Raw genomic sequence first — 11,622 nt, 5'->3', positions numbered from 1 at the left:
AAGACACACGACACGCACGCTACAAAGACACACGACACGCACGCTACAAAGACACACGACACGCACGCTACAAAGACACACCACACGCACGCTACAAAGACACACCACACGCACGCTACAAAGACACACCACACGCACGCTACAAAGACACACCACACGCACGCTACAAAGACACACGACACGCACGCTACAAAGACACACGACACGCACGCTACAAAGACACACCACACGCACGCTACAAAGACACACCACACGTACGCTACAAAGACACACCACACGCACGCTACAAAGACACACCACACGCACGCTACAAAGACACACCACACGCACGCTACAAAGACACACCACACGCACGCTACAAAGACACACCACACGCACGCTACAAAGACACACCACACGCACGCTACAAAGACACACCACACGCACGCTACAAAGACACACGACACGCACGCTACAAAGACACACGACACGCACGCTACAAAGACACACGACACGCACGCTACAAAGACACACCACACGCACGCTACAAAGACACACGACACGCATGCTAAAAGACACACGCTACAAAGACACACGACACGAACGCTACAAAGACACACCACACGCACGCTACAAAGACACACCACACGCACGCTACAAAGACACACCACACGCACGCTACAAAGACACACCACACGCACGCTACAAAGACACACCACACGCACGCTACAAAGACACACGACACGCACGCTACAAAGACACACCACACGCACGCTACAAAGACACACCAAACGCACGCTACAAAGACACACCACACGCACGCTACAAAGACACACCACACGCACGCTACAAAGACACACCACACGCACGCTACAAAGACACACCACACGCACGCTACAAAGACACACCACACGCACGCTACAAAGACACACCACACGCACGCTACAAAGACACACCACACGCACGCTACAAAGACACACCACACGCACGCTACAAAGACACACGACACGCACGCTACAAAGACACACCACACGCACGCTACAAAGACACACGACACGCACGCTACAAAGACACACGACACGCACGCTACAAAGACACACGACACGCACGCTACAAAGACACACGACACGCACGCTCTGCTCTGAGACGCTCTGCTCTGAGACGCTCCGCTCTGAGACGCTCTGCTCCGCTCCGCTCTGAGACGCTCCGCTCTAAGACGCTCCGCTCTGAGACGCTCTGCTCCGCTCTGAGAAGCTCTGCTCCGCTCCGCTCTGAGACGCTCTGCTCCGCTCTGAGACGCTCTGCTCCGCTCCGCTCTGAGACGCTATGCTCCGCTCCGCTCTGAGACGCTCTGCTCCGCTCCGCTCTGAGACGCTCCGCTCTGAGACGCTCTGCTCTGCTCTGAGACGCTCTGCTCCGCTCCGCTCTGAGACGCTCTGCTCCGCTCCGCTCTGAGACGCTCCGCTCTGAGACGCTCTGCTCCGCTCTGAGACGCTCTGCTCCGCTCCGCTCTGAGACGCTCTGCTCCGCTCCGCTCTGCTCCGCGACGCTCCGCTCCGAGACGCTCCGCTCTGAGACGCTCCGCTCTGAGACGCTCCGCTCTGAGACGCTCTGCTCTGCTCTGAGACGCTCTGCTCCGCTCCGCTCTGAGACGCTCCACTCTGCTCCGCTCCGCTCTGAGACGCTCTGCTCTGCTCCGCTCTGAGACGCTCTGCTCTGAGACGCTCTGAGACGCTCCGCTCTGAGACGCTCCGCTCTGCTCTGAGACTGCTCTGCTCTGAGACGCTCTGCTCTGAGACGCTCCGATCTGAGACGCTCCGCTCTGAGACGCTCTGCTCTGAGACGCTCTGCTCCGCTCCGCTCTGAGACGCTCTGCTCCACTCTGAGACGCTCTGCTCCGCTCTGAGACGCTCTGAGACGCTCTGAGACGCTCTGCTCTGAGACGCTCTGCTCTGAGACTGCTCTGCTCTGAGACGCTCTGCTCTGAGACGCTCTGCTCTGAGACTGCTCTGCTCTGAGACGCTCTGCTCCGCTCCGCTCTGAGACGCTCTGCTCCGCTCCGCTCTGAGATGCTCCGCTCTGAGACGCTCTGCTCTGCTCCGCTCTGAGACGCTCCGCTCTGAGACGCTCTGAGATGCTGAGATGCTGAGACGCTCCGCTCTGAGAGCTCCGCTCTGAGACGCTCCGCTCTGAGACGCTCTGCTCTGAGACTGCTCTGCTCTGAGACGCTCTGCTCTGAGACGCTCTGCTCTGAGACTGCTCTGCTCTGAGACGCTCTGCTCCGCTCCGCTCTGAGACGCTCTGCTCCGCTCCGCTCTGAGATGCTCCGCTCTGCTCTGAGACGCTCTGCTCCGCTCCGCTCTGAGATGCTCCGCTCTGAGACGCTCTGCTCCACTCCGCTCTGAGACGCTCCGCTCTGAGACGCTCTGCTCCGCTCCGCTCTGACACTGCTCCGCTCTGAGACGCTCTGCTCTGAGACGCGAGACGCTCTGCTCTGAGACGCACTGCTCCGCTCCGCTCTGAGACGCTCTGCTCTGAAACGCTCTGCTCTGAGACGCTCTGCTCCGCTCCGCTCTGAGACGCTCTGCTCTGCTCCGCCCTGAGACGCTCTGCTCTGAGACGCTCTGCTCCGCTCCGCTCTGAGACGCTCCGCTCTGCTCTGAGACGCTCTGCTCCGCTCCGCTCTGAGACGCTCCGCTCTGCTCTGAGACGCTCTGCTCTGAGACGCTCTGCTCCGCTCCGCTCTGAGACGCTCCGCTCTGAGACGCTCCGCTCTGAGACTGCTCCGCTCTGAGACGCTCCGCTCTGAGACGCTCTGCTCTGCTCTGAGACGCTCTGCTCCGCTCCGCTCTGAGACGCTCCGCTCCGCTCTGAGACGCTCTGCTCTGAGACGCTCTGAGACGCTCCGCTCTGAGACGCTCCGCTCTGAGACGTTCCGCTCTGAGACTGCTCTGCTCTGAGACGCTCTGCTCTGAGACGCTCCGATCTGAGACGCTCCGCTCCGCTCTGAGACGCTCCGCTCTGAGACGCTCTGCTCTGAGACGCTCTGCTCCGCTCCGCTCTGAGACGCTCCGCTCTGCTCTGAGACGCTCTGCTCGGCTCCGCTCTGAGACGCTCCGCTCTGCTCTGAGACGCTCTGCTCTGAGACGCTCTGCTCCGCTCCGCTCTGAGACGCTCCGCTCTGAGACGCTCCGCTCTGAGACGCTCCGCTCTGAGACTGCTCTGCTCTGAGACGCTCCGCTCTGAGACGCTCTGCTCTGAGACTGCTCTGCTCTGAGACGCTCTGCTCCGCTCCGCTCTGAGACGCTCCGCTCTGAGACTGCTCCGCTCTGAGACGCTCTGCTCCGCTCTGAGACGCTCCGCTCCGCTCTGCTCTGAGACGCTCTGCTCCGCTCCGCTCTGAGACGCTCTGCTCTGAGACGCTCTGCTCCGCTCCGCTCTGAGATGCTCCGCTCTGAGACGCTCTGCTCCGCTCCGCTCTGAGACGCTCTGCTCCGAGACGCTCTGCTCTGAGACGCTCCGCTCTGAGACGCTCTGCTCCGCTCCGCTCTGAGACGCTCTGCTCCGCTCCGCTCCGCTCTGAGATGATCCGCTCTGCTCTGAGACGCTCTGAGACGCTCCGCTCTGAGACGCTCCGCTCTGCTCTGAGACGCTCTGCTCCGCTCCGCTCTGAGATGCTCCGCTCTGCTCTGAGACGCTCTGCTCCGCTCCGCTCTGAGACGCTCTGCTCCGCTCCGCTCTGAGATGCTCCGCTCTGAGACGCTCTGCTCTGAGACGCTCCGCTCTGAGACACTCCGCTCCGCTCTGAGACGCTCCGCTGAGACGCTCCGCTCCGCTCTGAGACGCTCCGCTCTGCTCTGAGACGCTCTGCTCCGCTCCGCTCTGAGATGCTCCGCTCTGCTCTGAGACGCTCTGCTCCGCTCCGCTCTGAGACGCTCTGCTCCGCTCCGCTCTGAGATGCTCCGCTCTGAGACGCTCTGCTCTGAGACGCTCCGCTCTGAGACGCTCTGCTCCGCTCTGAGACGCTCCGCTGAGACGCTCCGCTCCGCTCTGACACGCTCTGCTCTGAGACGCTCTGCTCCGCTCCGCTCTGAGACGCTCTGCTCTGAGACGCTCTGCTCCGCTCCGCTCTGAGACGCTCCGCTCTGCTCTGAGACGCTCTGCTCCGCTCCGCTCTGAGACGCTCTGCTCTGAGACGCTCTGCTCCGCTCCGCTCTGAGACTTTCTGCTCTGAGACGCTCCGCTCTGAGACGCTCCACTCTGAGACTTTCTGCTCTGAGACGCTCCGCTCTGAGACTGCTCCGCTCTGAGACGCTCTGCCCTGCTCCGCTCTGAGACGCTCTGCTCTGAGACGCTCCGCTCTGCTCCGCTCCGCTCTGAGATGCTCCGCTCTGAGACGCTCTGCTCTGAGACGCTCTGCTCCGCTCCGCTCTGAGACGCTCCGCTCTGAGACGCTCCGCTCTGAGACGCTCTGCTCCGCTCCGAGACGCTCTGCTCTGAGACGCTGCTCTGAGACGCTCCGCTCTGCTCTGAGACGCTCTGCTCCGCTCCGCTCTGAGACGTTCTGAGATGCTCTGAGACGCTCTGCTCCGCTCTGCTCCGCTCCGCTCTGAGACGCTCTGCTCCGCTCCGCTCTGAGATGCTCTGCTCTGAGACGCTCTGCTCTGAGACTGCTCCGCTCTGAGACTGCTCCGCTCTGAGACGCTCTGCTCCGCTCTGAGACGCTCTGCTCTGAGATGCTCCGCTCTGAGACTGCTCCGCTCTGAGACTGCTCCGCTCTGAGACGCTCTGCTCTCAGACGCTCTGCTCCGCTCCGCTCTGAGACCCTCTGCTCTGCTCTGAGACGCTCTGCTCTGCTCCGCTCTGAGACGCTCTGTTCTGAGACGCTCTGCTCTGAGACGCTCTGAGACGCTCCGCTCTGAGACGCTCTGCTCTGAGACGCTCTGCTCCGCTCCGCTCTGAGACGCTCCTCTCCGCTCTGAGACGCTCTGCTCTGAGACGCTCCGCTCTGAGATGCTCCGCTCTGCTCTGAGACGCTCTGGACGCTCTGCTCCGCTCTGAGACGCTCTGCTCCGCTCTGAGACGCTCTGCTCCGCTCCGCTCTGAGACGCTCTGCTCTGAGACGCTCTGCTCCACTCTGAGACGCTCTGCTCTGCTCCGCTCCGCTCTGAGATGCTCCGCTCCGCTCTGAGACGCTCCGCTCTGAGACGCTCTGCTCTGAGACGCTCCGCTCTGAGACGCTCCGCTCCGCTCTGAGACGCTCCGCTCTGAGACTGCTCCGCTCTGAGACGCTCTGAGACGCTCAGCTCTGAGACGCTCTGCTCCGCTCCGCTCTGAGACGCTCTGCTCCGTTCTGCTCTGAGACGCTCTGCTCTGAGACGCTCCGCTCTGAGACGCTCCGCTCTGAGACGCTCTGCTCCGCTCCGCTCTGAGACGCTCTGCTCCGCTCTGAGACGCTCTGCTCTGAGACGCTCTGCTCTGTGACGCTCCGCTCTGAGACGCTCTGCTCCGCTCCGCTCTGAGACGCTCTGCTCCGCTCCGCTCTGAGACGCTCCGCTCTGCTCTGAGACGCTCTGCTCTGAGACGCTCTGCTCCGCTCTGAGACGCTCCGCTCTGCTCTGAGACGCTCTGCTCTGAGACGCTCCGCTCTGAGACGCTCTGCTCCGCTCCGTTCTGCTCTGAGACGCTCTGCTCTGAGACGCTCTGCTCTGAGACGCTCCGCTCTGAGACGCTCTGCTCGGCTCCGCTCTGAGACGCTCTGCTCCGCTCCGCTCTGAGACGCTCCGCTCTGAGACGCTCTGAGGCGCTCCGCTCTGAGACGCTCTGCTCCGCTCTGAGACGCTCTGCTCCGCTCCGCTCCGCTCTGAGACGCTCTGCTCTGAGATGCTCTGATCCGCTCCGCTCTGAGACGCTCTGCTCCGCTCCGCTCTGAGACGCTCTGCTCCGCTCCGCTCTGAGACGCTCCGCTCTGCTCCGCTCTGAGACGCTCTGCTCTGAGACGCTCTGAAAATTATTACGATATTTATCAATTCCGATTCCTTCATTTTCATGGGTACCTGGCAGTTTGGATATGGTTCCTAATTTCTATACCCAACCGTGACTGTGTGTCTTCCAGGCCATCGAGATGGAACTGAGGAAGATGGAGGTGGGCCAGGCTAACCGCCAGGTGTCCCTCCTCACCGCCTTCATGCCTGAGTCCTTCCTCCGCCATGGAGGAGACCACGACTGTATCCTGGTGCTGCTGCTCATTCCAAGGCTCATCTGCAAGGTGTGTGTGATCTGCAAAAAAACGAAAAAAATAGTCTGACCAATGCCACATGGGTTCGATCCTGATTTTGGAGAGTCCTAGACCACTAATGTTTGACCGATCTTTTGTAAAAAAAAAAAGTATTTTAATGTATTTAACAACATAAGCCCTGTTCATACATTTTCAGAAGTAGCCTATCTACAAGCTCACAATGTGTCGTGAGCTTGTAGATCGACTATTTTTGTTATTGTTTTGAAAACGTTTGTTAATGTTCACTTAAAATGACATGCCCAAATAGGGACACTCTGTTGAAAGTGGTAAAACATTGGGACACATCGGCAGCCAACCGATGTATCGCTCAGGCTCTGCTTACCACCTGTTCCCAACATGTCCGTGTGTCATTTCCCTTGCAGGCGGAGTTGACCCCCTGCAGGGAACCGCGATGAGGGGATCCCGTGGAGAGCAGCTCAGCTTCGCCTCAGGACTGGTCTACTCCCTGGGCCTGCTGCAGGCCACTCTGCACAAATATGAACCGTGAGTGACTATCGCACATGAGAGACTAAATTGGGAATGTTGTCATTGGAGAATACCCACCATGCTAAAACTTTATAACAAGATTCTAAATAAATTAAAAGATTCTGGTAATGCTCCATGTTGCTATTCAGAACTGAACACCTTTATTCCCAATGTATTGAATATCTTCAATAAAAATTCAGTCCAATGAGAGAACTTTTCTCGCTCGTATTTCGTTTATAAGTTTTGTCCTCTGTTAACTACTTAAGCCCTACATACTTACCGTCATACCGTATGACGAATAGTGAAACTAGCAATTCTACAAGCTCACAACAATCTGCTATTTTTGCTGCAAGGGAAAGTGCAACATTGTATCATATTGGTTCTGAATCTGAACAAAGCAAACGCACTACTGGTTTGAAAACACACTTAATGCATTACTTTTGAGCGTCCTGTGTATCACAACAATACAGGACCTCTAGGCTGCCATCTAGCATTTAAAACATGCACACATTTGTGTGTGTGTGTGTGTGTGTGTGTGTGTGTGTGTGTGTGTGTGTGTGTGTGTGTGTGTGTGTGTGTGTGTGTGTGTCTCTCTCTCCATGGAAAAAACTGAATCTTTTCCTAATTGTAACCTTGGCTCTAAAAGTCTTTGTTAACAAATTCTCTTGTGGTGTCCAGGAAAACAAGGTCACACAAGGTCAATTTCTACTATACTCATGGGGACACGCGGCCCTCAAGTATATTCATAAACACACACACACACACACACACACACACACACACCCCAAGCCCCCAAGGTTGGTGCGCTCTGAGACGCTCTGCTCCGCTCTGAGATGCTCCGCTCTGCTCTGAGACGCTCTGCTCCGCTCCGCTCTGAGACGCTCTGCTCTGAGACGCTCTGCTCCGCTCCGCTCTGAGACGCTCTGCTCTGAGACGCTCTGCTCCGCTCCGCTCTGAGACGCTCTGCTCTGAGACGCTCTGCTCCGCTCCGCTCTGAGACGCTCTGCTCCGCTCCGCTCCGCTCTGAGACGCTCTGAGACGCTCTGCTCTGAGTCGTCTGCTCTGAGACGCTCCGCTCTGAGACGCTCTGCTCCGCTCCGCTCTGAGACGCTCTGCTCCGCTCCGCTCTGAGACGCTCTGCTCTGCTCCGCTCTGAGACGCTCCGCTCTGAGTCGTCTGCTCTGAGACGCTCCGCTCTGAGACGCTCTGAGACGCTCCGCTCTGAGACGCTCCGCTCTGAGACGCTCTGCTCCGCTCCGCTCTGAGACGCTCCGCTCTGAGACGCTCCGCTCCGCTCCGCTCCGAGACGCTCCGCTCTGAGACGCTCTGCTCTGAGACGCTCTGAGACGCTCCGCTCTGAGACGCTCCGCTCTGAGACTGCTCCGCTCTGAGACGCTCCGCTCTGAGACGCTCCGCTTAGAGACGCTCCGCTCTGAGACTGCTCCGCTCTGAGACGCTCCGCTCTGAGACGCTCTGCTCCGCTCCGCTCTGAGACGCTCCGCTCTGAGACGCTCCGCTCCGCTCTGAGACGCTCCGCTCTGAGACGCTCCGCTCTGAGACGCTCTGAGACGCTCCGCTCTGAGACGCTCCGCTCTGAGACTGCTCCGCTCTGAGACGCTCCGCTCTGAGACGCTCCGCTTAGAGACGCTCTGCTCTGAGACTGCTCCGCTCTGAGACGCTCCGCTCCGCTCTGCTCTGAGACGCTCCGCTCTGAGACTGCTCCGCTCTGAGACGCTCTGCTCCGCTCCGCTCTGAGACGCTCCGCTCTGAGACTGCTCCGCTCTGAGACGCTCTGCTCCGCTCTGAGACGCTCCGCTCCGCTCTGCTCTGAGACGCTCTGCTCCGCTCCGCTCTGAGACGCTCTGCTCCGCTCTGCTCTGAGACGCTCTGCTCCGCTCCGCTCTGAGATGCTCCGCTCTGAGACGCTCTGCTCCGCTCCGCTCTGAGACGCTCTGCTCCGAGACGCTCTGCTCTGAGACGCTCCGCTCTGAGACGCTCTGCTCCGCTCCGCTCTGAGACGCTCTGCTCCGCTCCGCTCTGAGACGCTCTGCTCCGCTCCGCTCCGCTCTGAGATGATCCGCTCTGCTCTGAGACGCTCTGAGACGCTCCGCTCTGAGACGCTCCGCTCTGCTCTGAGACGCTCTGCTCCGCTCCGCTCTGAGATGCTCCGCTCTGCTCTGAGACGCTCTGCTCCGCTCCGCTCTGAGACGCTCTGCTCCGCTCCGCTCTGAGATGCTCCGCTCTGAGACGCTCTGCTCTGAGACGCTCTGCTCTGAGACGCTCCGCTCTGAGACGCTCTGCTCCGCTCTGAGACGCTCCGCTGAGACGCTCCGCTCCGCTCTGAGACGCTCTGCTCTGAGACGCTCTGCTCCGCTCCGCTCTGAGACGCTCTGCTCTGAGACGCTCTGCTCTGAGACGCTCCGCTCTGAGACGCTCCGCTCTGCTCTGAGACGCTCTGCTCCGCTCCGCTCTGAGACGCTCTGCTCTGAGACGCTCCGCTCTGAGACGCTCTGCTCTGAGACGCTCTGCTCCGCTCCGCTCTGAGACGCTCTGCTCTGAGACGCTCCGCTCTGAGACGCTCTGCTCCGCTCCGCTCTGAGACGCTCTGCTCCGCTCCGCTCTGAGATGCTCCGCTCTGAGACGCTCTGCTCCGCTCCGCTCTGAGACGCTCTGCTCCGCTCCGCTCTGAGATGCTCCGCTCTGAGACGCTCTGCTCCGCTCCGCTCTGAGACGCTCTGCTCCGCTCCGCTCTGAGACGCTCTGCTCCGCTCCGCTCCGCTCCGCTCTGAGACGCTCTGCTCAAAAACCTCAATAAACAACATCGCATTCACGTTTTAGAAAACAGAAAAGAAAAATGTTTTTATTAGATTAACTCATTCACTGCCTGAATTATTGCTGGCCGCGTTTGCCCACTGCCAGAGATTTTTCATTGAAAAAAAAAGTACTCAGGAGCCGAGATACATATTTTTTAAGTTAACAAGGAAGTGGATGGGAGTCTAGATCTTCGAAAAATCATATCACCTTGGTCTTTGGGTAAAAAAAAAAAATTGTAAAAAAAAAAAAAAATTAAATTACGTTTTTTACGTCAGTGGCAGCATTGGTAAACAGGAATAATTACGTTTATTACGTCAGTGGCAGTGAATGAGTTAATACTCAGAAACAAAAATAAATATTTCACATATGTTTTCTGTGTGTGTGTGTGTGTGTGTGTGTGTGTGTGTGTGTGTGTGTGTGTGTGTGTGTGTGTGTGTGTGCGTGCGTGTGTGTGTGTGTGTTTGTGTGCTCGCTCGCGCGCGCGCGTGTACATGTGCGACTGTGTGTGTTCCCGCGTATACAGAACAATGAATTTGTGGACGAGAGTTGCTACAAACAGAGCTACCTAGAGGCCTCGCTGCACAACTACCCGTCCACCCGAAGCCCCTCCCTCTCCAGTCAGGACGGCGTGACGGGCACCTGCTGCACCCACCGCGGCAAGAAGCACCACGCCCACTTAGCCAACGCCAGCGGCCCGCCCACGTACATGCACGCACACCCACACGGCTTACAGGAGCTCAGCACCATCCACATCCAACCACTCAGCGCCAGGTAACATGTTGTTTAAAGGTTTCATGACGTTCAGTTTTACCACACATTAAAAGTCTTTGTCATGGTCCTTCAAACGTGTATAAAATGTTTAAAGAAAAAAATCCACTCCATTGATCCATGGCAGGTGTTTTTCTCTCACATTTCTAAAGCCTTTTCAACTGCAATGAAAAAAGAAATCTTTGCCTGCGGGTGTCGCTGGTGAGGGATTTTGCCTGTCAATCATCGCCTCTGCTCCGCCCCCCCCCAAAGGAAAGGATAGGGGAGGGGAGGGGCGAGGAGGAGAGTGGGCGGGATTAATGGGCTGTGACCTCACTGCCGAAGGGCCAAGCTCAGATTACTTTTCAGCCTAATTATTCAGAAAACCCTAGACCACAGAAAATCCACTGAATGTTCAAAGTTCAGATTTTTTGGGTGTAATTGAGGTCATAAAACCCCCCAAAAAACATAAAAAATAAAAAAAAGTGAAGATGAATGTCATAGAACCTTTAATGTTGGTTTTAGATATCGTTGCTGTCGGGGGCCGAAACCTCTTATCTCTTATATTTCAACTTTTGGTGTTTTTTCATAAATTAACGCCCCACTTCAGGGTGTGATGCAACTTGGTGATGGAGAGAGCCACTATATTTCCACACTCACTCCAGAGGGCCACAGTGCATATACTGTCTCTCCGTATTTTAACTTTTTTCGCCATTCTATGTCACACTATGACCCCCAAGGGGTCCTTGGGGGGGTTCCAGGGGGTCCCCGGCAAAATGTGTTGATATATCATCACAATAAATTAACCTTTTATACTTTGGCTATTCAAAAATAGCAGATATACAAGCTCATAGCGCGGCACCGAGTGCCGCGCTATGAGCTTGTAGATCTGCTATTTTTGAAAAATCTTGAAAATGTGTGCAAATCTTTGAATATATATATATTTTAAAGCGAACCGTTTTTAACTCAAATCTTTGCTTCTGGGGGGTCCCTGGAACATAACATTTTGAGATGGGGGTCCGCGGCCAAACACATATCATTTTGGGGGTCCTTGGCATGAAAAAGATGGAGCACCACTGATACAGAAACATACGTTTTTAAGAATACTGTTGAGATTTAGGAGACATGTAGAATCGGCTTCAGGTCTTAATGGGTTAATGTTGGTTTTAGATATCGTTGCTGTCGGGGGCCAAAACCTCTTATCTGTTATATTTTAACTTTTGTTGTTTTTTCATAAATGAACGCCCTACTTCAGGGTGTGGGCACCTTTGATGATGGAGAGAGAGCCACTATATTTCCACACTCACTCCAGAGGGCCA

Source organism: Gymnoscopelus microlampas (assembly GCF_963454915.1).
Source record: "Gymnoscopelus microlampas genome assembly, chromosome: 10".
In the NCBI taxonomy this organism is placed as follows: Eukaryota; Metazoa; Chordata; class Actinopteri; order Myctophiformes; family Myctophidae; genus Gymnoscopelus; species Gymnoscopelus microlampas.
The sequence above is the reverse complement of the archived record's forward strand: the minus strand, read 5'-3'. Positions refer to the sequence as shown.